Source organism: Rattus norvegicus, chromosome 5 (assembly GCF_021556685.1).
Source record: "Rattus norvegicus strain SHRSP/BbbUtx chromosome 5, alternate assembly SHRSP_T2T, whole genome shotgun sequence".
Lineage (NCBI taxonomy): Eukaryota > Metazoa > Chordata > Mammalia > Rodentia > Muridae > Rattus > Rattus norvegicus.
The window spans coordinates 166,416,932-166,421,928 of NC_141538.1; the positions used below are offsets into that span (position 1 = coordinate 166,416,932).

Sequence of the window (4,997 nt, forward strand, 5' to 3'; positions counted from 1 at the left end):
CACTCCCAGCACCAAGAATGGTGTGCTGTACTGTCCCACAGGCCCAGCCTGGTGGGTTGGCCTCAGGATAGACAACTTTCCCTTCCAGAACTTGGGGGGAATGAATGCCTGCCCACACACAGAAGCACGGAGAAGCGCTATTAGCAGAGACAGACGGGGGGTCTCCAACTGCAGGCTGGACTGAACACAGCTCCACTTATCTGAAGCACCAGAGGGCAGACAGACGGGGTTGGGGGGTGGAGGGGATGATGGCGGCATCCTTCTCAGAAGTGGGGCTGGGGTTGGCAGGTGCCAATCACAACAGAGTTTTTGTTGGTATCTCCATGGGGTGGAGCAGGGCAGGGCCCCACCTAGAAGTGTTCCTACTGTGCTCAGCTGCCTCAGCCAAACTCCTGCCTCGAGATCTAACTCCTAGTCTGTGCTGTGCTGCACAGTTTGCTGGGCAAAGCAGCTGCAGCCTTCGTCTTGGGTGTGGGGATGCTGAGAAGAGACGGTGGGTGTTTACTAAGCCCCAGTGCATGCTGGGCTTGATGCTAGACGTGGAGGATGGAAGGAAGGATGGTGACTGTGCTGCAGAAGTTGCAGGTCTGGGTGGGACAGAGGACGTGGGAGGGGTGCGGGGTGAAGGGAGCGTGTGAGTCAAGGCCACGGGCTTCCGTGGGTCAGCTGGGAACAGGAACCTCAGATCCTTCCCCTATGCTCCTGTGTGGGATCAGCCAGTGTTTCCAGAACATGAGATCCTTGGTGGGTTGCATCTCTGGGAAGGAGGGCAGGCTTGGGGGGGGGAGGGGGGAGGAAGTGGTGTCTGGCCCGAAGCTGCAGCTGTATCCTCCGCTTGCCTCTCCATAGCCATCCCTCACAGGTCTGGCCCGTTCTCCCTCTGCAGTGCCCTGACTGTGACCCTGGAAGGGGCTGTGAGAAGGCCCCTACCCCCACCCACCTGTCTTCTGGTCTCAAATATTCCCGTGTGACCCGGGAGGGCGGGGATGAAGCCTGGCAGCATCTCAGAATGCTCTGTTGTCCCCTCCCAGGCTGGTGGCCAGAATCCCCCCACCTTTTCTGTGGGACCCGGATGACCTGCCCAATTGCTCAGGCCTGCAGGGCACATGGATCTGAACCTAACTTCCACTCAGGAAAAACCTGGCTTATCCAAGAGTGTTCCTGGCAGGTCTAGCCAGGGGCCCTGCGCCAACAGAGTAGCTACCAGAGGGCCCTGGCTTGTGCACTATGTTCAAGGGTGCTTCAAATGCCCCAGGCTTAATCGAGAAGCGTATAAAATCTCTCCTGTGGCTGGGTCATTAAGGTCTGGAGAGAGAGCATGGGGCTCTGGATTCCACTCCAGGGAGAAGCTTGCGAGTGCCGACAGCCAGTTTACAGATCCACAAGACTCCTACTCTTCCCATAGGCGAGTACGGTCAAGCCTTGTGGCCAAGCTTAGGGGAGGCCTCCATCAACTGGGGCCCAGTACAACAGCAGCGCTCAGTGAGGCCCTGAGGCTTTTGTGAGGTTTGCCTGCAAACTGATAGGAGGTTACATGGCAGCCAGCCTTGGGGACAGCCAGCACTGCCAGGCACACCCTTTATACAGCCCTTTCCCTCTTCTCTTCTGGGCAGTTTCCGAGAACATTCCAGGACCTGTTGGTAAGGCCGGCCTCTGTCCCCTAGAACCTCTTCCATACTGTCCTGGGAGACGATCAGGACTGAGCTAACCCTCAAAGCCAGGCTCCCCAGGTGTGTGTCACAGCCTCAGACACCAGCTCTGTGCAGGGCCCACCATCTTGCTGCCACAGATCCTTTCCTTGCCCTCTCCCCTGCCCTCCTTTCTCTCTTCTTTAGTATTTTGACACAGGGTCTCACGTAGCTCAGGATGTACCTCGAACTTTCTGTGTCGTCAAAAATTCCCCCTACCTCCCTGTCCCCGCGGCGTGTCCACCAGGCTGTTTCCTTTCTTTACATCTTAAAACTCTCTATTGGGCCTAGAATTTACCCCTCAGTGTCCACACAAGTGTTGCTAATGACAGTGGCAGCCTTTTCTCATTTTTTTTTTTGCAGACAGTGACTGAAGTAGCTGCCAAAAGGGTTCACACCTTCTGGGGCCTCAGGGGAGAGAGGACAGTTTTCTGGCCTGTAGGGGTCCTTGTTTTCCTGGCTTCCCTGGTTATACCTTCTGGAGATCTCCCAGGACGCTAGGACAGTGAGTGATTCACAATGACAAGGGGGCTTTGTGTCTGCCCCACCACCCCTGTGGACTTCTGCAGAGGGTTCGCCACTGCACTGGGCACAGTGCCCTGTGTGCACAGGTCGAAGGTCAGCTAGAGCATCCTCAACGGCAAGAAGCCAATTCCCCAGTGGCCCAGGAAGGGTGGCCTGAAAGTCGACCCCTAAGTAAGGTAGAGCTGCAGTTTAAGCATCTGCGGCTGGCTGTGACATTAGTGACAGGGGGTGCTATGGGCAGAATGACATCTCTGTGGAGATGTCTACATCATCTTTCTTCGAAGGTGGGATTAAGAACTTCCTCAATCCCATGCAGGTTTGGCATTACCAGAAGGATCCCACAAGCAGCAGACAGGAACATCAGAGACAAGAAAGTCGGCGGCAGAGCGATTAGCGCCATAGAGACATAAAATGAGAGAGACAGGAAATGTTAGAGAGACATAAACAGGAAGAGGAGATGGCACGCAAGAGCCAAAGAAAGGCAGAGACGGCGATGCTTCAAAGCCGGTGGCTCTAAATGTAGAGCTCCTGCGAACCCAGGGATGGAGACATTGCTTGGAGCTAGAAAATTAAAATAGTCTTCCCCCGAGGCTTCAGAGTGAGTCAACCCTGCTCGAACCTGCCTCTGTCACGTCTGGCCTCCAGTGCTGTGAAGTCACACATTGCGTGTCTGTGGTCGGTTGTCACGCAGCCACAGGAAACTCAAAGGGGTTGCCTGGTGTCCTCGCCTCCTGTCAGAAGCCCCCTGGGTTCTTTCAGGACCCCTCTGTGGCTTTCAGGCTGTACCTTGCCCTTGGTGACCCCGTTTTACAAGCAGCGCTTGGCTGCGTTTTCAGTGCAAATGCAGACAGGGTAACTCTGCATCCTGTGCACGTAGACGTGACGACCCGTCCAGCGACACTGTGGAGCACGGACTGTTAGCTAGTGCCCGAAAGTAAGAAACGACCAGTGGGAAACTTGTCACACCACACTGGGAACATATGGGCACACTGGTGTGTTAAAGTCATACCAGGAAAACCAGGCTAAAGGACTTAAGGAACACAGACTGAAGGGAGTACCTGCCCCTGGACCCCATCGAGTGAAAGGTGCTTGACACTATGAAGAAGACAGCCCCACCCACCTGTCACCTGACCACCCAGGGTGTGTGTCAAGAGACTGATGGGCCGGGTTCCTGTAGACCCTGGGATTTCAGTTGGCCTTTATCCCCAGTGCTTGACCCACCCGGCTTTCAGCACATCTGTTTGTTCTTCTGTTCAGCCCAAATGGATCCCTAGATCTGGTTGTGTGCTTGACTCCACATTCCTCTTGTAGAAATCCAACTTACCTTACCTAGGGCCGGGGGATGGCTCAGTTGTAACCATGGGAACTCGGGTTCAAGCCTCAGGATCCAAGAAGAGGGCAAGGGGTGCTGTGCATGCTTCATTTCTAATCCCAGTGCCACGGGGGGAGAGGGGGCTGCGGAGTCATGCAACTCCCTGGGATGGCTGGTCGACTGAGCTGCGTTGGTGAGTTCCAGGCAGGTGAAAGACCGTGTGTCAAAAAAAATCAAAGTGGTTGGTGTCCTGAGGACCAACTGCTGCGCATTACCTATGGCTTCCTCAGGTGTGAACACACACAGACACATAGACACAGACACAGACACACACACACACACACAGATACACACACAGATGCACACACAGACAAGATACACACATGCACATACACACACACATATATACTTACAGACTCAGACACACACAGACACACACACTCATACACATAGGCACATATATACACAAACACACATACAGACACATACACACACATACACAGACACAAGCACATACACATACCGACATAAATATACACACATACAGATACACACAGACACATGTACACATAGACACACACATATACAGATACAGATACTCACATAGACACACATATATACACACAGACACAGACACTCATATAGACACACATAGACACACATATTTATGCACACATATAGACACATAGACACACACACTCATATGCACACATACAGACACACATAGACACACACAGATACACACACACACAGACACATGCACACACACAGTGAGTGAGAGAAAGCACATGCATTGATAAACCTTAATGTCCCCGGGTTGTTTCCTTGGCCAGTAGCTACAGGGTCTCTGCTCTTTCTTGACTTTCCCCGAAGCGGAGCAGGCAGATGGGTCTCTGAGGAGCTCTAGTAGATGTGTGTCTGACATGACAAAATGGACCGAGGTGCCAACATGGCCACCAGGAGCACACCGAGTGGCAGCTTACCCCAGAGAGCAGGTCTCCCTTGCACATCTGGGTAGGCTGCCCTTTGTGACAACAGCTGTCCCCTCTAGGTTTCCTCTCATCCTTCAGACTGGCTCCCTCTTTCCTGTGTAGAGGCTGAGTTGTGTAGATCACCCCAAGAGATTTCCATGCCCTCTGCCTCAGGGCTAGACTCACAGTGAGCCAGAGGGGAGGAGACGTGCAATGATCTCCCAGAGCTAACGACACATACGCACTGTCTCACAGTTCGTGGTAAAGTGTCCACAAGTCCGGGGTCCTCCCTGGGCTCTGGGAGGACCTGTCTAGCCTTCCTTGGCGTGGAGAAGCATCTCATGTCTTTACCTCCTTTAGTACACGGCCTTTAGCTCTGTATCTGTCTGTGTTGTCCACCCATGGGGACATGGGTCACTGGACCTGACTTTATCTGCTGTACTTCCCCACATACGGGGGTTGGGGGGGAAAGCCAGCTTCTAAGTGAGATCACATTCTGAG

The 4,997-nt window shown here is 53.6% G+C and overlaps 1 long non-coding RNA gene across 1 annotated transcript; it reads left to right on the plus strand.

Moving 5' to 3' along the window:
* The first annotated feature begins 335 nt into the window (after positions 1-335).
* LOC148006167 (uncharacterized) lies at positions 336-3,499 on the plus strand. Its single transcript, XR_015621352.1, has 2 exons — positions 336-585; positions 2,530-3,499. It is a non-coding gene; the product is annotated as an uncharacterized LOC148006167 (long non-coding RNA).
* The last annotated feature ends 1,498 nt before the right edge of the window (positions 3,500-4,997 follow it).